General features: G+C 44.6%; 1 long non-coding RNA gene across 1 annotated transcript in view; it reads left to right on the forward strand.

The window, feature by feature from the left end:
* The window catches only part of LOC141139742 (uncharacterized), a 160,167-nt gene extending 140,134 nt beyond the window's left edge, over nucleotides 1-20,033 (forward strand). Inside the window, exon 4 of the long non-coding RNA XR_012243798.1 lies at nucleotides 16,894-20,033. This is a non-coding gene — a long non-coding RNA (uncharacterized lncRNA). The remainder of the gene's footprint in view (nucleotides 1-16,893) is intronic.
* Nucleotides 20,034-23,448: the final 3,415 nt, after the last annotated feature.

Raw genomic sequence — 23,448 nt, forward strand, 5'->3', positions numbered from 1 at the left:
TTCGGCCCATCTCTAATGACCAGGTAGACAGGACACAGGCAAAACCCTGAGTCAGTGAAGGAAGTTAGGGTTATATACTTTCCCAGCAGCCAGCATCAGGTGGAGACTTATTACTGGGATCACCTGACTACTGGGAGACACCTGCTGGTGGCCACAGGAACTGTAGTCCTCCGGTCTGAAATCCACAGTGCCACCAGTGGGTCAATCAGGTCCTGACACACTAGCGAATGGGTACAGCAGTCACAAAGTCTTCTGGTGGTGGAGCTATTTAAACTCAATGGTGGAGCACTCAAGCTCTATGTGAAAATTTTTGTAATCCTCAAAGTATCCCAAACAATCAACAGTAAAAGTTCACAGGGAATCCCAGCTCAGCAGCCACATGGGAAGCCTTTTCTGCCTCCTTTCTTTGGTGAGCTATGGATATCCCCCTGTTGTGGGCCAAATGTCAGCCTTATCCTAAATTGTGTCCTTTAGGGTTTTCTAAGTCTTATCTCTGCCAGCTCCCCAGGCAGCTTAATTATTCAGCTGCAGATACAGCCAATCCCTTTTCTACTCTCCTCCTTCTCTGCCACACTGTTCTAGCAGTGGGGAGGAGACCCAGGCTGTGATGTGGCCACAAGAATGCCCAGGATGAGTGTCTCTCACCTGGGATAGGTCGTGGGAATCCCTGTGACCAAATTTGTTCAATGACATGTTTGGTCAATGGCATCACCCAGGAGACCTTGTCTCTTTGTTTACATTTTAGTGGTGGGGATCGGCTCTGTCAGTCGGCATGAGGAAAGCAACAGGATCAGATGTGTGTCAGTTTATCAGCGGGGATCTTCTTTTGACAGGTCATTGGGTATCATGATCGACATGATTTGGCATTGCTGGATGACATGATGGACAGTGGATATACAGTGGGGACGGGAAGTATTCAGACCCCCTTAAATTTTTCACTCTTTGTTATATTGCAGCCATTTGCTAAAATCATTTAAGTTCATTTTTTTCCTCATTAATGTACACACAGCACCCCATATTGACAGAAAAACACAGAATTGTTGACATTTTTGTAGATTTATTACAAAAGAAAAACTGAAATATCACATGGTCCTAAGTATTCAGACCCTTTGCTCAGTATTTAGTAAATGCACCCTTTTGATCTAATACGCCATGAGTCTTTTTGGGAAAGATGTAACAAGTTTTTCACACCTGGATTTGGGGATCCTCTGCCATTCCTCCTTGCAGATCCTCTCCAGTTCTGACAGGTTGGATAGTAAACGTTGGTGGACAGCCATTTTTAAGTCTCTCCAGAGATGCTCAATTGGGTTTAAGTCAGGGCTCTGGCTGGGCCATTCAAGAACAGTCACAGAGTTGTTGTGAAGCCACTGCTTCGTTATTTTAGCTGTGTGCTCAGGGTCATTGTCTTGTTGGAAGGTAAACCTTTGGCCCAGTCTGAGGTCCTGAGCACTCTGGAGAAGGTTTTCATTAGGGATGAGCTTCGTGTTTCGAGTCGAACCCAAGTTCGACTCGAACATCGCCTGTTCGCCTGTTCACCGAATTGCAAACAATATGGGCTGTTCGCGCCAAATTCGTGTGGTGCGTCACGGCCCATAATTCACTGCAGCATCGCAGTGCTTTGCTGGCTGATGATTGGCCAAGCATGCACTATGACCCGCATGCTTGGCCAATCACAGCGCCATCTGAACAGAGAGCCGTAATTGGCCAAAGCCAAGGAAGCTTTGGCCAATTATGGCTCAGGGGATTTAGTACATGCCCCACATTATATAAGGCCACCTGCACGGCAGCCCTGTGTAGTGTGTGTTCCGGCATTGCGTTGAAAGAGATAGACAGAGAGACAGTGTCATTTGATTTAAGTTAGATAGATTAGGCAGGACAGTCAGTGAGTTAGCTGCACTTACAGTGTATTGTGCGACCTCTGCACAGTGTTCAGCTAAAGCTACAAGTTAGTGTAGTGCGACCTCTGCACAGTGTTCAGCTAAAGCTACAAGTTAGTGTAGTGCGTCCTCCTCACAGTGTTCAGCTAAAGCTACAAGTTAGTGTAGTGCGTCCTCCTCACAGTGTTCAGCTAAAACTACAAGTTAGTGTATCGGGACCTCTGCACAGTGTTCAGCTAAAGCTACAAGTTAGTGTAGTGCGTCCTCTGAACAGTGTTCAGCTAAAGCTACAAGTTAGTGTAGTGCATCCTCCTCACAGTGTTCAGCTAAAACTACAAAGTTATTTTTTGTGAGCTCTGCACAGTGTTCACCTAAAGCTACCTGTAGAAGGTTGGTGGTGTTTTCCTGATCCTATCACTACCGCAGGCAGCTAAATAAGCTACAAGTTAGTTTTTTGCAAGCTATGCACAGTGTTCACCTAAAGCTACCTGTAGAAGGTTGGTGGTGTTTTCCTGATCCTATCACTACTGCAGGCAGCTAAATAAGCTACAAGTTAGTTTTTTACGAGCTCTGCACAGTGTCCAGCTAAAGCTACCTGTAGAAGGTTGGTGGTGTTTTCCTGATCCTATCACTACTGCAGGCAGCTAAATAAGCTACAAGTTAGTTTTTTGCGAGCTCTGCACAGTGTTCAGCTAAATCTACCTGTAGAAGGTTGGTGGTGTTCTCATACTACAGGCAGTTGATTTTGCTAGCTGCAGTATCACTATATATATATATATATATATATATATATATATATATATATATATATATCCAGCTTAGTGCAGCTACAGGCCATTAGTATGTCTGGAAGGCTAACAAGGAGAAGCAGACAGTCACAAGCCAATAAAAGAGGGCAAGCAGGCTCTGTGTCTAGAGGCAACAGTGCTGGTCGTGGAGACGTCGTGGAGACGGTGAGACACGCTTGGCCTTTTTTTCGGCAGCTGGCCGTGTTGAGCCGCAACATGCAGAAGACTTGGTCGAGTGGATGACCAAGCCATCCTCATCCTCCTCATCCTCTCTCACCCATGCTCAGGGTACTTTGTCTGGCAAAGCAGCTGCCAACGCGGCCTCTTCCCTCGGCTCAATGGCATCAATCATCACTCCTTCCCTAGCCCCACCATGTCCTCCTGAGGAGTCCCTCGAACTGTTTGACCACAGTGTTGGGTACATGCTCCAGGAGGATGCCCAGCGTTTTGAAGGCTCTGATGATGATACTGAGCTAGATGAAGGCAGTAAACTGAGCACGGACAGAGGGGGTGCCCAAGAAGGACAGCAATCTGGCAGTCATGCTCCCCCTGCTGCAGCATACTGCCAGGTTTGCTCCAGTGATGAGGAAGGAGGGGATGATGGGGTCACTGACTCAATGTGGGTGCCTGATAGGAGAGAGGAGGAGGAGGAGGCACATCACCAACGAGGCATGATGCCCTCCAGGGGCCAGCCTAAGGGCAGCACACTGACTGCATCACACCCCAAAGCTCTGCATGTGCAGGGCGCTGATGTCTCTGCGCGTTATTCCAAAAGTTCTTTGATGTGGGCCTTTTTTGAGACGAGTGCATCAGATCGCACCGCTGCTATTTGCAACATATGTTTCAAGCGTATCTCACGTGGCCAAAACATCTCCCGCTTGGGCACCACATGCTTGACCAGACATATGTTGACCTGCCATGCAGTTCGTTGGCAAGCGTATCTAAAAGACCCACACCAATGAACAAAGAGGACCTCTCCTTGCTCCTCATGAGCTGAGATCTCCAACCCCACGATACCTTCAGTCCTCTCTGAGACCTGCACTGAGAGGAATGAAGGTGTAGAATTAGGTGTGTCACAGCCAAGTACTTGTGGGCAATCTGCTTTCGGTACACCGACATCAGATTGTACCAGGCAAATTTCCCTGCCCCAGCTGCTGCACCGCCGAAAGAAGTTTGCTCCCAGCCATCCACATGCCCAGCGGTTGAATGCTAGCTTGGCAAAATTGCTAGCACTTCAACTGCTGCCTTTTCAGTTGGTAGACTCTGCCCCCTTCCGTGAGTTCGTGGAATGTGCGGTTCCTCAGTGGCAGGTACCCAAACGCCATTTTTTCTCACGGAAGGCAATTCTGGCTCTCTACCGGCATGTGGAAGGCAATGTCCATGCCTCACTGGACAGGGCAGCCAGCAGTAAGGTGCATATTACCGCTGACTCATGGTCCAGCAGGCATGGACAGGGACGTTACCTAAGTTTCACCGCGCATTGGGTGACTCTGCTGGCAGCTGGGAAGGATGCAGGACAAGGTGCAGTAGTGTTGGAGGTTGTTCCGCCACCACGCCTCCAAAATGCCACTACTAATGATTGTGACACACCTCTCTCCTCCACCCCCTCCTCTTCTTCTTCCTCCATGGCCTCTTCCTGTGCTTTGTCCTCGGAACCAGCGGTGCTCCGTAGCCGTTCAAGGGGCTACGCAAGTATGCAGGCCAAAAGATGCCATGCGGTGCTTGAGCTAGTGTGCTTGGGGGACAGGAGCCACACTGGGGCAGAGGTTCTGTCAGCTCTGCAGGGGCAGGTTCAGAGGTGGTTGACGCCACGCCAACTTAAGGCAGAAATGGTGGTTTGCGACAATGGCACCAACCTCCTCTCTGCCCTCCGACAGGGACAAATGACCCATGTTCCCTTGTTTGGCTCACATCCTTAACTTGGTGGTGCAGCGGTTCTTGGGCAGGTACCTGGGCTTACAGGATGACCTGAGGCAGGCCAGGAAAATCTGTGTGCATTTCCGCCGTCATATAATGCCAGTGCTCGGCTGGCAGACCTCCAAAAGGAGTTTAACCTGCCCAAGAACCGCCTAATCTGTGACATGCCCACCAGGTGGAACTCAACGTTGACCATGCTGCAGAGGCTGCACACGCAGCAGAGGGCCATCAATGAGTACCTGTGCGACTATGGCACCAGGACAGGGTCAGGGAAGCTTGTTTTTTTTCCCCACGCCAGTGGGCCATGATCAGGGATGCATGCACTGTCCTGTCACGATTTGAGGAGGCCACAAGGATGGTGAGCAGGGACAGTGCATGGAATAATGGACAGGGCACTTGAGGCAGAACAGAGGCAGGAAGAGGAGGACTTCCTTAGCTCTCAAGGCCCCCTTTATCCAGACAGTGTTCCTGCATGCCCGCCGATCACACAGGAAGAGGAGGAGGAGGATTGTGTCAGTATGGAGGTGGAGCCTGGCACTCAGCATCAGCAGCAGTCTTTAAGGGATCAGTCCCAAGAAACACATGGACTTGTACGTGGCTGGGAGGAGGTGGCTGCGGACCATGTCGTCCTTAGTGACCCAGAGGACTCCGGACCAAATGCCTCAGCAAACCTACGCTGCATGGCCTCCCCGATCCTGCAAAGCCTACGTAAGGATCCTCGTATTCGTGGTATCAAGGAGAAGGACCAATACTGGCTGGCAACCCTCCTTGATCCACGTTACAAGGGTAAGGTTGCGGACCTTATCTTGCCGTCGCAGAGGAAGCAGAGGATGAAACATCTTCGGGAGGCCTTGCAGAAAGGTCTGTGCAACGCGTTCCCAGAGACTGGGAGGTTACAAACTCCTGTTTCTGGACAACGTGTTGCTGAGGCTTCGGTCAGTCAAAGAAGGAGCGGTGGCTGTCTGACTGATGCGTTCAGACAATTTTTTAGTCCGCAGCCCCAAGGTATGATCAGTTCCAGCAACCATCGCCAGCGTCTGTTTTACATGGTGCAGGAATACCTAGGGGCAAGATCTGACTTGGACACCTTTCCCACTGAAAATCCTCTGGGTCACTGGGTCTTAAAGATGAATCACTGGCTAGAGCTTGCACAGTATCCAATTGAGCTACTGGCCTGTCCTGCATCCAGCGTTCTTTCAGAACGCACATTCAGTGCTGCTGTAGGCTTTGTAACTGATCACAGGGTGCGTCTGTCCACAGACTCGGTCGATCGACTGACCTTCATAAAAATGAATCAGTCTTGGATCACCACCAGCTACCAAGCACCTGATGCTGATGTAACCGAATAATTTTTTTCAAATCTCAGATCCCTTCAAAGACTGCCTATGCTGATGCTGAGTGACTATCCTGAGTAATTATCCTCTTCCTCCTCAATGATCACGCTGATAGCTTGTAAGAACATTTTTGGTTCTGGGCGCCGCCACCAGTGCCTAAGGCCCAATTTTTCAGCCTCTGTTTAACAGGGGCATGTAATTACAATTTTTGATGCAATACTTTGCAGCAGGGCTCGTTCCTGCGTTCCAACTAAAGTATCTGTGAGGGGTTGCAGTGTTGTGGCACCAGCACCAGTGCCTAAGGCCCAATTTTTCAGCCCCTGTTTAACAGGGGCGTGTAATTACAATTTTTGATGCAATACTTTGCAGCAGGGCTCGTTTCTGTGTTCCAGCTAGAGTATCTGTGAGGGGTTGCAGTGTTGTGGCACCAGCACCAGTGCCTAAGGCCCAATTTTTCAGCCCCTGTTTAACAGGGGCATGTAATTACAATTTTTGATGCAATACTTTGCAGCAGGGCTTGTTCCTGCATTCCAACTAGAGTATCTGTGAGGGGTTGCAGTGTTGTGGCACCAGTGCCTAAGGCCTAATTTTTCAGCCCCTGTTTAACAGGGGCGTGTAATTACAATTTTTGATGCAATACTTTGCAGCAGGGCTCGTTTCTGCATTCCAACTAGAGTATCTGTGAGGGGTTGCAGTGTTGTGGCACCAGCACCAGTGGCTAAGGCCCAATTTTTCAGCCCCTGTTTAACAGGGGCATGTAATTACAATTTTTGATGCAATACTTTGCAGCAGGGCCCATTCCTGCATTCCAACTAGAGTATCTGTGAGGGGTTGCAGTGTTGTGGCACCAGCACCAGTGCCTAAGGCCCTATTTTTCAGCCCCTGTTCAACAGGGGCATGTAATTACAATTCTTGATCTAATATTTCACAGCAGGGCCCGTTTTTGCGCCCATCAAGAGCGAGTGAGGACTTACAGTGTTGTGGCACCAGCACCACCACCAAAGGCCCAATTTTTCTGCCCCTGTTCAACAGGGGCATGTAATTACAATTCTTGATCTAATATTTCACAGCAGGGCCCTGTGAGGGCTTACAGTGTTGTGGCCACAACAACACCTAAGGCCCAAATTTCTGCTGAGTATATAGGGCAGGCCCCTAGTTTCAAACATCCAACTTACAAACAACTCCTACTTGCAAACGGAAGGACACAACAGGAAGTGAGATGAAATCTACCCCTAGGAAGGGAAATTCTCTCCTGTAAGAGTTAATATGGGAAAAACATTTCTCCTTTCCACTGATGCTTTATCGCCAATCCTTGTTTCACAAAAAAACCCAAATTTTTAAAAAACATTTGTCAATGGGACAAAAAGTGAGGTGAAATCTTCTGAAGAGGAGCACAGACAGCAAAACAAATGTCACAGGGGTGATAACACTTCCCTATGTTTTCCAAAAAGCTTAAAATAGATTTTTTGGCTGGAGTTAAACACGTTAAAAATGTACCAGTTCAAAATTACAAACCGATTCTACTTAACCACTTGAGCCCCGGACCATTATGCTGCCTAAGGACCAGAGGTCTTTTTCCAATTTGGCACTGCGTCGCTTTAACTGCTAATTGCGCGGTTATGCAATGCTGTACCCAAACGAAATTTGCGTCCTTTTCTTCCCACAAATAGAGCTTTCTTTTGATGGTATTTGATCACTTCTGCAGTTTTTATTTTTTGCGCTATAAACGGAAAAAGACCGAAAATTTTGAAAAAAAATGATATTTTCTACTTTTTGTTATAAAAAAAATCCAATAAACTCAATTTTAGTCATACATTTAGGCCAAAATGTATTCGGCCACATGTCTTTGGTAAAAAAAATGTCAATAAGCGTATATTTATTGGTTTGCGCAAAAGTTATAGCGTCTACAAACTAGGGTACATTTTCTGGAATTTACACAGCTTTTAGTTTATGACTGCCTATGTCATTTCTTGAGGTGCTAAAATGGCAGGGCAGTACAAAACCCCCCCAAATGACCCCATTTTGGAAAGTAGACACCCCAAGGAAATTGCTGATAGGCATGTTGAACCCATTGAATATTTATTTTTTTTGTCCCAAGTGATTGAATAATGACAAAAAAAAAAAAAAAAAAAAATATTTACAAAAAGTTGTCACTAAATGATATATTGCTCACACAGGCCATGGGCCTATGTGGAATTGCACCCCAAAATATATTCAGCTACTTCTCCTGAGTACGGGGATACCACATGTGTGGGACTTTTTGGGAGCCTAGCCGCGTATGGGACCCCGAAAACCAATCACCGCCTTCAGGATTTCTAAGGGTGTAACTTTTTGATTTCACTCTTCACTGCCTATCACAGTTTCGGAGGCCATGGAATGCCCAGGTGGCACAACCCCCCCCCAAATGACCCCATTTTGGAAAGTAGACACCCCAAGCTATTTGCTGAGAGGCATATTGAGTCCATGGAATATTTTATATTTTGACACAAGTTGCGGGAAAGTGACACTTTTTTTTTTTTTTTTTTTTTTTTGCACAAAGTTGTCACTAAATGATATATTGCTCACACAGGCCATGGGCCTATGTGGAATTGCACCCCAAAATACATTTAGCTGCTTCTCCTGAGTATGGGGATACCACATGTGTGGGACTTTTTGGGAGCCTAGCCGCGTACGGGGCCCCGAAAACCAATCACCGCCTTCAGCGTTTTTAAGGGCGTGAATTTTTGATTTTACTCTTCACTGCCTAACACCGTTTCGGAGGCCATGGAATGCCCAGGTGGCACAAACCCCCCCCAAATGACCCCATTTTGGAAAGTAGACACCCCAAGCTATTTGCTGAGAGGCATGGTGAGTATTTTGCAGCTCTCATTTGTTTTTGAAAATGAAGAAAGACAAGAAAAAACTTTTTTTTTTTTTCTTTTTTCAAATTTCAAAACTTTGTGACAAAAAGTGAGGTCTGCAAAATACTCACTATACCTCTCAGCAAATAGCTTGGGGTGTCTACTTTCCAAAATGGGGTCATTTGGGGGGGTTTTGTGCCACCTGGGCATTCCATGGCCTCCGAAACTGTGATAGGCAGTGAAGAGTGAAATCAAAAATTCACGCCCCTTAGAAAGCCTGAAGGCGGTGCTTGGTTTTCGGGGTCCCGTACACGGCTAGGCTCCCAAAAAGTCTCACACATGTGGTATCCCCGTACTCAGGAGAAGCAGCAGAATGTATTTTGGGGTGTAATTTCACATATTCCCATGGCATGTTTGAGCAATATATCATTTAGTGACAACTTTGTGCAAAAAAAAAAAAAAAAAAAAAAAAATTTGTCTCTTTCCCGCAACTTGTGTCGCAATATAAAATATTCCATGGACTCGACATGCCTCTCAGCAAATAGCTTGGGGTGTCTACTTTCCAAAATGGGGTCATTTGGGGGGGTTTTGAACTGTCCTGGCATTTTATGCACAACATTTAGAAGCTTATGTCACACATCACCCACTCTTCTAACCACTTGAAGACAAAGCCCTTTCTGACACTTATTTTTTACATGAAAAAGTTTTTTTTTTTTTGCAAGAAAATTACTTTGAACCCCCAAACATTATATATTTTTTTAAAGCAAATGCCCTACAGATTAAAATGGTGGGTGTTTCATTTTTTTTTTTCACACAGTATTTGCGCAGCGATTTTTCAAACGCATTTTTTGGGGAAAAAACACACTTTTTTAAATTTTAATGCACTAAAACACACTATATTGCCCAAATGTTTGATGAAATAAAAAAGATGATCTTAGACCGAGTACATGGATACCAAACATGACATGCTTTACAATTGCGCACAAACGTGCAGTGGCAACAAAATAAATACATTTTTAAAAGCCTTTAAAAGCCTTTACAGGTTACCACTTTAGATCTACAGAGGAGGTCTACTGCAAAAATTACTGCCCTCGATCTGACCTTCGCGGCGATACCTCACATGCATGGTGCAATTGCTGTTTACGTTTGACGACAGACCGCCGCTTGCGTTCGCCTTAGCGCAAGAGCAGGGGGCGACAGGGGTGCTTTTTTTTTTTTTTTTTTTTTTTTCTTTATTATTTTTTTGCTTTTTTATCTTATTTTTAAACTGTTCCTTTCATTTTTTTTTTTTTTAAATCATTTTTATTGTTATCTCGGGGAATGTAAATATCCCCTATGATAGCAATAGGTAGTGACAGGTACTCTTTTTTGAAAAAATTGGGGTCTATTAGACCCTAGATCTCTCCTCTGCCCTCAAAGCATCTGACCACACCAAGATCGGTGTGATAAAATGCTTCCCCAATTTCCCAATGGCGCTATTTACATCCGGCGAAATCTAAGTCATAAAATGCTCGTAGCTTCCGGTTTCTTAGGCCATAGAGATGTTTGGAGCCACTCTTGTCTCTGATCAGCTCTATGGTCAGCTGGCTGAATCACCGGCTGCATTCTCAGGTTCCCTGTTGAGACAGGAGAGCCAGAGAAAAACACGGAAGACGGTGGGGGGGGGGCATTCCCTCCCACGGCTTGTAAAGGCAGTCTAGAGGCTAATTAGCCGCTAGGATTGCTTTTACATGAAAGCCGACCGCTGGCTGAAAAGAATGATACCAAGATGATACCTAAACCTGCAGGCATCATTCTGGTATAACCACTCAAAGTTGTGAATGGCGTACCTGAAGACAAAAAAATGGTTAACAATAAAGCACAGTAAACAATAAAGTATAAATAATTACATACCTGAAAAACAAACATGATAAAACATAATAACAATAACAATAACAATAACAATAAAACACTGCAGAATAGAATACAGTAAAAAAAGAGCAGAACAATAGAGAGAGAGAATAGAGAGAGAGAACAATAAAACGACAACTATTTTTTTTTATTTTATATATATATTTTTTTTTTTTTACACTTTTTTTGTAACTAACTTTTATAACTGTAACCGGTTCCAGGTTCGGGTCTCTCAAAATGCGATGGCATCTTGGGAGACCCTGTGAAAGTGTGCCTAGTCTGTGCAATGCTGTACCCTACGCTAATACTCAACTAGTGTATGGTAGCGTTCAAAACATTCACCAATGCAAAGACCAGGATTGTCAGGACAGAAGGGACAATAATAGCGGGTGTCACGCCTATATCCGCGTTTGCTGCAGACACAACATCTTTTTGGGGGGGGTTCGTTGGGTAGGGGTACTCGGGAGGACATAAAGAAAATGCCTCTCATGCAGCCGACTGCATTTCGTTGGGGGATGTGAATGGGGGAAGTACGGGCGCTGCAGAAGTGGTGGGTTCCCAATTAGGATTGGCGAATGCAGCAGGAAGGGCACTATGGGCACGACGGGCCTGTGTTTGTCTTTTTGGTGGCAGCGGGACACTACTTGTGCTTGTCACCTCACCAGCTTGAACTGCACTTATGGGACTCGCCACGTCACCAAGTGTTACTGCAGTGCTGGTTTGACTACGACCGGGGTGTACTAGGCCGCTGGTGCTTGCCAGTTCAATAAAAAGCTTCCAAAAAAACTGTTAGCGATCGCAGGGATCAGGCCTGACTCTGCGAACGCTGCAGTTATGCGTTTAGTGTTTTGTAAGTGACAGTGATCGATCGATACTGCACTTGGGTGGGCTGGACTGGGCCGGGCGGAGGGGCAAAATGCAGGTGCTAGCAGGTATCTGGGTTGATCCCGCTAACACTGCGTTTTTGGGAACCCTAAACTGCTGGGGACGCTAGTATAGATCTGATCTGATCGGATCAGATATTGATCCGTTCAGATACTATACCACTAAAGGAGGCGTATGCTGCGTGCGTGGGTGTTAGCGGTACTGGCGCTAACCTGACGCTGCCTGGGGCCGGTGCTTGCTAGTTCACCAAAATGCTACCAAAAAAACTGTTAGCGATCGCAGGGATCAGGCCTGACTCTGCGAACGCTGCAGTTATGCGTTTAGTGCCTTGTAAGTGTCAGTGATCGATCGATACTGCACTTGGGTGGGCTGGGCTGGGCCGGGCGGAGGGGCACAACGCAGGTGCTAGCAGGTATCTGGGCTGATCCCGCTAACACTGCGTTTTTGGGAACCCTAAACTGCTGGGGACGCTAGTATAGATCTGATCGGATCAGATATTGATCCGATCAGATACTATACCACTAAGGGAGGTGTACGGTGCGTGCGTGGGTGTTAGCGGTACTGGCGCTAACCTGACGCTGCCTGGTGCTTGCTTGCCAGTTCACCAAAATGCTACCAAAAAAACTGTTAGCGATCGCAGGGATCAGGCCTGACTCTGCGAACGCTGCAGTTATGCGTTTAGTGTTTTGTAAGTGACAGTGATCGATCGATACTGCACTTGGGTGGGCTGGGCGGAGGGGCAAAACGCAGGTGCTAGCGGGTATCTGGGCTGATCCCGCTAACACTGTGTTTTTGGGAACCCTAAACTGCTGGGGACGCTAGTATAGATCTGATCAGATCAGATATTGATCCGATCAGATACTATACCACTAAGGGAGGCGCATGCTGCGTGCGTGGGTGTTAGCGGTACTGGCGCTAATCTGACGCTGCCTGGGGCGACGCATATCACCGCCGGGCGATCAGGGGGCTAAACCTTTATTCGGTAATAAACGGCGGGTGCCCTGACACTATAAAAAATAAACGAACTAACCTGCGTCACCCGTAACGGTTATACGGTGATCAGTGGTGAAAGGGTTAACTAGGGGGCAATCAAGGGGTTAAAACATTTATTAGGTAGTATATGGGGGTCCCTGTCACTATAAAACGCTGACGGCGAACCTAAATATTTACCTCACTAACTAGCGTCACCAGCGACACTAATACAGCGATCAGAAAAATGATCGCTTAGCAACACTGGTGACAGGGGGTGATCAAGGGGTTAAAACTTTATTAGGGGGGGTTAGGGGGGTACCCTAGACCTAAAGGGGGGTAATACTCACTGTCCCAACACTGTAACTGTCACAAACTGACACTATGCAGTAATCAGAAAAAAAAAAAAAAAAAAAAAAACCTGCTGGTGTCAGTTTGTGACGGGGGGGGGGGGGTGATTGGGGGGGGATTGGGGGGCGATCGGGGGGGGGATCGGGGTGTTTTGTATGCCTGGCATGTTCTACTGTGTGTGTAGTGTGTTGTGCACTCACATTGATGTCTTCTCCCCTCGGCGCTGGAACGGAAAATACCGAGCCGAGGGGAGATGACATCATTTCCTTTGCTGCTGTTTAGCATACAGCAGCAAAGGAGTGTTCCCATTGGCCGGCGGCGATCGCGAGGGGGGGGCCACGAACGGATGGCCTCCCCCTCATCTCGGATCGCCGGGGAACAGAACGGGACCGCTTCGGGCACCGGGGGGGGGTCCGATCGGACCCCCCACCCGCGAGAGGCAAATCACGTACATGTACGTGATTTTGCCTGCCCGTGCCGCCTTGCCGACGTAAATCGGCGTTAGGCGGTCCTTAAGTGGTTAACAACAAACCTACAGTCCCTGTCTTGTTTGCACCGCCTGTATACTGCTGTTCAGAGTACAGAGCCTGTATACTGCTGTTTCCTTTTTTAATTTGGGTGCGGGGTTCCCCTTAATACCCATACAAGACCCAAAGGGCCTGGTAATAGACTGGGGGGTACCCATGCCATTTGTCTCACTGATTTTCATCCATATTGCCAGGACCTGACATTACATTAAAGCCGCAAGCAGTTTTAAATGACTTTTTTTCCTTTAAAAATGACATTTTGTGCAGGGACTGTTCTAAGCACGGGAAACACGTGCCACTTTACAGGCATACTATAGAAACCCCCCAGGTACGATATTTAAAGGAATATTTCACTTTTTTTTCTACTTTAAGTATCATTAAAATCACTTCTCCCGAAAAAACGGACGTTTTTAAAAGCTTTTTTTTGCATTGATACATGTCCCCTGGGGCAGGACCCGGGTCCCCAAACCCTTTTTAGGACAATAACATTTAAATTAGCCTTTAAAATGAGCACTTTTGATTTCGAATGTTCTAGTCCCATAGACGTCAATGGGGTTCTAACGTTAGTGCAAATTTTCGGTCCGTTCGCAGGTTCTGGTGCGAACCGAACCAGGGGGTGTTCGGCTCATCCCTAGTTTTCATCAAGGATATCCCTGTACTTGGCCGCATTTATCTTTCCCTCGATTTCAACCAGTCGTCCTGTCCCTGCAGCTGAAAAACACCCCCACAGCATGATGCTGCCACCACCATGCTTCACTGTTGGGACTGTATTGGACAGGTGACGAGCAGTGCCTGGTTTTCTCCACGCATACCGCTTAGAATTAAGGCCAAAAAGTTATATCTTGGTCTCATCAGACCAGAGAATGTTATTTCTCACCATCTTGGAGCCTTCAGGTGTTTTTTAGCAAACTCCATGCGGGCTTTCATGTGTCTTGCACTGAGGAGAGGCTTCCATCGGGCCACTCTGCCATAAAGCCCCGACTGTTGGAGGGCTGCCATGATGGTTGACTTTCTACAACTTTCTCCCATCTCCCGACTGCATCTCTGGAGCTCAGCCACAATGATCTTTGGTTTCTTCTTTACCTCTCTCACCAAGGCTCAACTACCCCGATAGCTCAGTTTGGCCAGACGGCCAGCTCTAGGAAGGGTTCTGGTCGTCCCAAACGTCTTTCATTTAAGGATTATGGAGGCCACTAAGCTCTTAGGAACCTTAAGTGCAGCAGAATTTTTTTGTAACCTTGGCCAGATCTGTTCCTTGCCACAATTCTGTCTCTGAGATCTTCAGGCAGTTCCTTTGACCTCATGATTCTCATTTGCTCTGACATGCACTGTGAGCTGTAAGGTCTTATATAGACAGGTGTGTGGCTTTCCTAATCAATTCCAATTAGTATAATCAAACACAGCTGGACTCAAATGAAGGTGTAGAAACAAGGATGATCCGAAGAAATGGACAGCACCTGAGTTAAATATATGAGTGCCACAGCAAAGGGTCTGAATACTTAGGACCGTGTGATATTTCAGTTTTTCTTTTTTAATAAATCTGCAAAAATGTCAACAATTCTGTGTTTTTATGTCAATATGGGGTGCTGTGTGTACATTAATGAGGGAAAAAAATGAACTTAAATGATTTTAGCAAATGGCTGCAATAAAACAAAGAGTGAAAAATGTAAGGGGGTTTGAATACTTTCTGTCCCCACTGTACACTGTGGGAATTTTATGGAGTTTTTTTAATCGAAAGACTTGTCAAAAACGGTGTCTGTATTTACCATTTTTTGTGAATGAGTAGAAGTATGTACTCCTTAGTCATTCACAAGGGGGGGAGCTGGTATCTGAGGGACCCCTTATTATTAAATGAGGTTTCCAGATTCTGATAAGCCACCCTTCCACAAACCCCCAAAACCTCAGCACCAGGTATGTGGGAAAGAGGCCCTTGTTCTCATCAACATTCAGACAAGATGCTTTTTCCGGTCGGTCCCCCCTGGCAAGATACCCCCCCCATGTTGAGGACATGAGTCTAGTATGGTTTAAGAAAAGGGGCTAGACGCTCATTTCTCTTTTCTGGCCTTCCATGCTGCATGTAAGGGTCCGGTGTGGCTCTCTGAGGGGACCTTGTGCAATTTTTTCATGTTTATTTGCTTAAGGGCTCCCCTTTAAATCCATACCAGACCAAAAGTGTCTGGTATGTTATTTGGAGATGATTCTACGTTTCATTTTTTATATTTTTTTTGCTGTGGGGTCCCTCTTAAAATTTATACCAGGTCTAAAGGGTTAAAGCTGTAATTTGCTGGAAATTAAATGGCATTTTTTTTCTTATCTGTGTTGCTGTAGTAAGCTGTACATATTGTACAGGAAGGGTTAGGGTATACCCCAGGCATGTTATTTAAAGTTGTTTTCCATTTTTAAAGTTTCAAACTAAGTGTTAGCAAAATTGCTGCACTCTGCCAAATGAAATAATAATTTATTTTTTTTTGCTTTGGTACCTGTTCCCCAGGCCAGTCCCCAGACCCCAGTACCATGTTTTTGACAATTACTAACCTAGAAATAATCCATTACCGTTTGTTACCATTTGGCTTTAATTGATTTTAATGGGATTGTGTTTTGCGAATCTGCCTCAAACCAAACCCAGTTACATTTGGCTTATCCCTAAACACCAAAGCAGCAGAAAAGCTTTGATGTGTTTTGCACCTAGACGCTTAGTCATAAGGCTATTGACCAAGTCCCATAACATAAAATGCATTAGGACTTTCTTGCTGCTGTAATGTGCTGATCTAAATAAAGCCTACTGGGGCTCTATTCTGTTTGGGGACTACCCTTTTTGTATATGTGTTGGATCACCAGCTTGGCAAGCTGGAGAACTGGAAATCAGGAGGAAGTGTAGTTTGTTAAACAATCCCCTAGCGCCAGCTAGGCCTTCATGAGCAGGCCATTTTTTGCAATACGGCACTGCGTTACTTTAACCGACAATTGCAGGGTCGTACGACACTTTACCCAAATAAAATGTATGTCCTTTTTTCCCACAAATAGAGCTTTTGTTTGGTGGTATTTGATCACCTCTGTGTTTCTTTTTTTTTTTTTGCATATAAACAAAAAAATGCCGACAATTTTGAAAAAAAAAAACCCACATTTTTTACATTCTGCTATAAAACATATCCAATAGAAAATTGAAAAAAATAATTGATTCATTGATTTAGGCAAACATGTATTCTGCTACATATTTTTGGTAAAAAAATATCCCAATAAGCGTATATTGATTGGGATATTTTTATTTATTCATTTATTTTTTTACTATCACATGTAAACAAACATTCTGACTCAATTGACACTCCTCACCTACTTTATACTCTATTCACATTGTTGGAAGATTTCCCTGAAATGTGTAAGCCCACCAACCTGCACCTGTGGTGACATTTGTCCCATGATTGAACCAAGATTTTGTGATTATTATGTTTTTGACTTATGGATGTGGTTGTGGTAATGCACTAGGTGTTTGTGCCCTTTTGTGTGTGTTTTTACAGGTCCTGTCAAGATTCCCCAGTCTGAGGAGGGATGCATTGATGAAGCATTACAGTTGTGAGAGGTGGTACCTTCTAGAGGCGTATACTTTTTGAGCGCCTTGAACAATCTTGCAAAGATTGAGCCTCCACTGAAAAAAACTTGGCAAAAGGCTCCACCACAGCTGACAAGAAAACCCTAACAAAACATACATTACATCCACTCCACCCTACACACTTATGAAGGCATCTACTCCTCTCAGAGAATGAGAGAGATGGAGAAACACGAAGGATGAAGCTCTGAAATGCTAGAGCCTCTACAAATCAGTCTTACACATCAAGTCATATTTACAGAGACATTGAACTTTGGAAAATTGCTATATCTGTCAAGAAAACAGAACAGCTGTCCCAAAAAAGACTTTGGTGCCATAGCGTGCCTGAACCACCATGATAAAAGTATGCTAACTATTTTGTTGATTTGAGAGGAACAGCATCCAACAAAGATGTTGATCCACATCTAGTGCATTACCTAGTGCTTTTGCCGCATTGGCAAGTGTGTTTTACCATGGCAGAAGAGCAGCAGTTTGTAAGGGGCTTTAGAAGTTAAAATATCAAATACAAACATAACCCCTACTCAGCCAGTGATGAAAACTGTGTTCAGAAATACTCTCCCTGACACCTGACAAGCCCCCTAAAACTTTATTAAGGACATAGTATATGCTAAGGCAAAGCTACATCAATGGTGCCAACTTCCAAGAATCTGTCTATATTTTTGCCAGGGAAATAGAGCAAGAAAGCAAATGGCAATTATAAAAAGTTTCAGATTCAGAAGGATAATTCTCATTCTTGGAGTATGTTTGAAACCAAAGAGTCTATGTATCTATCTATAAAATAGCTTTGCGAATGTCTCATCATTCATGCAAAAGAGACAAAAAATACCTGTAATATTTGTAACATGTGTAGCCCTCTTTTGCTTTGGGTTCTGAGAAATGGCCCTTCTCAAACAGCATATTGTGATAAACCTGTAGGTAAATATGAGGACCAGAACCCTTGCTAAGTGGAAGAGTGGGATTGATAATGAAGTTGGTAGTGCCTCCATCCAGGACAGGGCCTCTGTTAACAGAGGGGATTCCCTTCCTGGGAAATTAACCAGTAATCTATTCAAGGTATTTGAGAGAAAATGAACTACTGCAACCCATATATATCACATTAACCATAATTATATACAGTAGATGCACACCAGTATGGAAATAATACAAGCTTTAAATTAGAAAAGATTAATACTAGTACATACATCCAATGTACAAATAGGTATTATTAGCAAAGGGCCTGATAGGAGTCCTGGTGGAATTGTGCACACATACCCAGGTATATATAGTTATTAATAGAGATACCTTCAGATGAGTGCTGTAGCAAATTTCAGTTGCAGGGGCCTCTGAGGATAATTGTGATGCACCATCTGTCTTTGTTTTGGAGACCTGAATACAAGATCAGCGGTGATGGGGAGGTCCTCCAACTGTGGTCCAACCAGCCTGTAACGCAACTTCTCACACACAGAAACTGTGGTGTGTCAACGGAACTCAGGGTCAGTCTATCTGTTCTGCTCCCTCCCTAGTAGTTTCCAATCTGATATGCAATCAGACCTCTAACTATACCTATAGAATCGCAGACAGTAGAGACAGGATTAACTAAAATACCAGGCGCTGCATATAAATTATATTGCAATAAACAGGTTCACCTACTAGTATACTGGAAGATCCGCTAGGTACATACAGTAGGACAGAAATACTTTGTCTATCACAGGGATTCAGAAACACACTCAAGAAGTTACAGGCAGCTACTGTACAGTTAAACTATTGGAACATAGGAATACTTGCATATTGCATAATAATCCCTTCAGGTCTGGATTTAGCAGCATGGACAGGAAATGTGGCTCACACTTTCTATCTCTCTCAACTTCCTCCTCCAGGAGACAGGAAGCGCTAATACATAATGATACATAACACTATGATATTAGCAGCTAATAGTAGAGGGCAGCAGATCCCAACATTTGTTTGTAATGTCATTTTCTATTTGTGGCCTTTTGCCATGTGAATCTAGCATTCCCTTATCAATCCCTTATTTTAAATAAAAAGGACATTGTAAAAGAAAATGTGCCCAACCCCCCCAAATTTGTATCTGCCTCAGTTCCGATTTGGAGGTTTCTGATTATAAGTGGAACCCCATGCAAAAAGAATAGAAAAGACAGCATTGCTCCCCCTCCAAATCAAAACCAGTCCCTTATCTAAGCATCTGAGCCTGGCTGGAAAAGGGGGGTAATGAGCATGCCCCACCTCAACATAAGGGGTGGTACTTTGCCAGTGGCCCCCCTAGCAAAGCACCTTGTCCTCATGTTGGTGAGGACAAGGGCCTCTCCCCCCAACCTTAGCCTGGTAGTTGTGGGGGTCTGAGGGTGAGGGGCTTACCAGAGTGTGGAAGCCCCCTTTAACAAAAAAGGGACCCCCAGATTCTGTCCCCCAATAAGTAAGGCTTACAGAGTACCCCTACTCGTTGCAAAAAAATGCTAATAGTAAATAAGCACACACAGTTTTTTACAAGTCTTTCACTAACATCCTGCAGGCCACTCAAAGTAAATATACTGCGAGTAGATGGCAGGTGCAGACTCTGCAATGTACATGTATGTGTGAGGCTTGCTTCTGTGATTGGACACAGCAAGAGTTTGGCAGCAAATTTTTAGCCAATGATTTCGGCTGAAACCTGCTGGTCGGCTGTGTCCAATTACACATGATGTTCTGTGTTTACAAATACACATAACTCTGTATACAGTGAACAGCCAGATTAATAAGTAAAAGCAGCACACATTACACACATTACACTTGTTAGGCAAACAGACCCTAGATGTTAACCCCTTCCCACCCAGTGTCATCAGTACAGTTTCAGTGTACAGGCCCCCTAACCTGAGGGAGGAAGTGGAGACGGATCTCCTATCACAAATTGGATTAGCAGCAAGGATGGGAAGTGTTATCATAATAGGGGATTTTAATTATCCAGACATAGACTGGGAGGAGGGAACCACGCATTCGTCTAAGGCTCGCTAGTTCCTAAATGTCTTGCAGGACAATTTTATGGGTCAGATGGTAGACGCACCAACTAGAAATAAAGTGTTACTGGATCTACTGATTACCAATAATACAGACCTGATCACAGATGTGGAAATACGGGGCAATTTAGGTAACAGCGATCACAGGTCAATTGACTTCAGTATAAATCACACAAATAGGAAACATAAGGGAAATACAAAGACACTGAATTTCAAAAGAGCTAACTTCCCTGAACTATGAACCTTGCTAGAAGGCATAAATTGGGATAAAATCTTAGGAACAAAGAGCATGGAGGAGAGATGGGTTTGCTTTAAGCGCATATTAAATAAGGGCATTAGCCAATGCATCCTATTGGGTAATACATTTAAAAGAGCAAACAAAAGTCCTGGATGGCTTAATTCCAATGTAAAAATGCATATAAAAGCAAAGGAGAAGGCCTTGAAAAAAGGTTGAGGGATCATCCTCAGCATTCAGACTTTATAAAGAATGCAACAAGAAATGTAAGGGTGCAATAAGGACGGCTAAGATAGAACATGAAAGACACATAGCGGAGGAGAGCAAAAAAAAAAAATCCCAAGAAATTCTTTAAGTATGTAAACAGTAAAAAAGGGAGGGCAGACCATATTGGCCCCATAAAGAATGAGGAAGGACATCTGGTTACAAAGGATGGGGAGATGGGGAAGGTATTGAATTTATTCTTTTCCTCAGTCTTCACAAGGGAATCGGGGGGCTTCAGTAATCAAAACTGCAGTGTTTATCCTCATGACACATCACAGGAAGCACCTACATGGTTAACAGAGGACAGAATTAAAATTAGACTTGGGAAACTTAACATTAATACAGTTGTGCTCATAAGTATATTTTGCAAAAGCATTTGACACAGTTCCCTATAAACGTTTACTGTACAAAATAAGGTCCATTGGCATGGACCATAGGGTGAGTACATGGATTAAAAACGGGCTACAAGGGTGAGTTCAGAGGGTGGTGATAAATGGGGAGTACTTAGAATGGTCCAGGGTGGGTAGTGGGGTCCCCAAGGGTTCTGTGCTGGGACCAATCCTTTTTAATTTGTTCATAAACGACCTGGAGGATGGGGTAAACAGTTCAATCTCTGTATTTGCAGATGATACTAAGCTAAGCAGGGCAATAACTTCTCTGCAGGATGTGGAAACCTTGCAAAAAGATCTGAACAAATTAATGGGGTGGGCAACTACATGTCAAATGAGGTTTAATGTAGAAAAATGTAAAATAATGCATTTGGGTGGCAAAAATATAAATGCAATCTATGCACTGGGGGTAGAACCTCTGGGGGAATCTAGGATGGAAAAGGACCTGGGGGTCCTAGTAGATGATAGGCTCAGCAATGGCATGCAATGCCAAGCTGCTGCTAACAAAGCAAACGGAATATTGGCATGCATTAAAAAGGGGATTAATTCCAGAGATAAAACGATAATTCTCCCGCTCTACAAGACTAGAGTATGCTGTCCAGTTCTGGTCACCAGTCCTCAGGAAGGATGTACTGGAAATGGAGCGAGTACAAAGAAGGGCAACAAAGCTAATAAAGGGTCTGGAGGATATTAGTTATGAGGAAAGGTTGCGGTCACTGAACTTATTCTCTCTGGAGAAGAGACCCTTGAGAGGAGATATGACTTCAATTTACAAATACTGTACTGGTGACCCCACAATAGGGATAAAACTTTTTTGCGGAAGGGAGTTTAACAAGACTCATGGCCACTCATTAAAATTAGAAGAAAAGAGGTTTAACCTTAAACTACGTAGAGGGTTATTTACTGTAAGAGCGGCAAGGATGTGGAATTCCCTTCCACAGGCGGTGGTCTCAGCGGGGGGGCATTGATAGTTTCAAGAAACTATTAGATAAGCACCTGAACGACCGCAACATACAGGGATATACAAGGTGATACTGTCACACATAGGTTGGACTTGATGGACTTGTAACTATGTAACTGTATTAGTGCCACTAGCAATGTCAGAGTCAGTTAGTGACCCTCCCAGCCAGTGTCTGTTAGTGCCAGATTGCCCGCCACCCTATCACAGTCACACCATAAGTCGCTGATCATTGCCATTACGGTATAGCGTCTATAGCTGCCTTAATTCCAGTATATATACCATTGTTTGTAGATGCTAGAACTTTCACACTAACCAATTAATAAACACTTTTTTTTTTAACCAAAGACATGTAGCAGATTACATTTTGGCCTAAATTTATGAAAACATTTGATTTTTTTTTATTGGATATGTTTTATAACAATGTAGAAAATATTGGGTTTTATTTTTACAATGTTTGGTCTTTTTTTTGTTTATATAACAATAAAAAAACAGTGGTTGTTAAATAACACCAAAAGAAAGCACTATTTGTGTGAAAAAAAATGATATGACTTTCATTTGTGTACAGTGTTGCATGGCTGTGCAATTGTCAGTTAAAGTAGCACAATGCTGAATAGCAAAAAATGGCCTGGTCATGACAGGGTTAAAACCTTCCAGAGGTCAAATGGTAAACAGAAAAAAAAAATGATGATGAAATGATGTAAATCCACCATCAATCACATTAGCCAGCGATGCAGGTCCAAGTCAATCTCACTCCCAAGAAAAGATGAAAACCTGCCTCCTGCAGATGGGTCCAAACCTATCTGAACCAGTTCTTGATTCTTGCAGAATCACATCTTCCAGTTCACCGGTGGCTGCCAGCATCATAACAACGTGTTAGGGTCGGTTCACACATGGGCAACACGACTTTAGCGCGACTTTGTACCGCGACTTCAACGCGGCTTCAGCGCGACTTTAGCGCGACTTCAGCGCGACTTTGGCAAATTACGAGGCGACTTGAAGTCGCCTCCATGACAGGCGACTTCGCCTGTGGCCAATCACCTCTCTGGGAGGGAGGGGGGAGGGAGGGGTTTTCTCTGCAAAGTCGCTTGAGAGATCCGACTTGCAGGCGACTTACATTGAGTTGAATGGGTACAAGTCGCCTACAAGTCGGATAGAAGTAGTACAGGAACCTTTTTTGAAGTCGGAGCGACTTCAGTAGTGTCAGTTAAGACGGTTCAATTCACTACAATTGTAATCTAAATGCTAAGCGACTTGGGGCGACTTGGGGCGACTTGAGGGCGTACAAGTCGGATCCCAAGTCGCCCCAGTGTGAACCGAGCCTTACGTCTCTCTGCTCAGGCCATTTCAGCTGCCAGCAAGGAATTCTCAGCTGACTGGTAAATGTAATCAAAAGGGTGGAGATAGTGTAATGAAAAAAGAAACAGGATACTTTTCAACATAGGTACATGGTACAACAGACATATATCAGGAATATTAAATTTTGGGGTAACACATTTTTTAATCCATTTTTAATCACATGAAGCCTTACACCCGTAAGCAATGATTAGGCCATGTTTTTAAGTGGCTGGAGCCACCAGGTGTGCAGGCAGCTCATTTATGTCTATGGGGACGCAGTGGCTGCACAGACACA

The sequence above is a fragment of the Aquarana catesbeiana genome, linkage group LG04, assembly GCF_042186555.1.
Source record: "Aquarana catesbeiana isolate 2022-GZ linkage group LG04, ASM4218655v1, whole genome shotgun sequence".
Classification (NCBI taxonomy): Eukaryota; Metazoa; Chordata; class Amphibia; order Anura; family Ranidae; genus Aquarana; species Aquarana catesbeiana.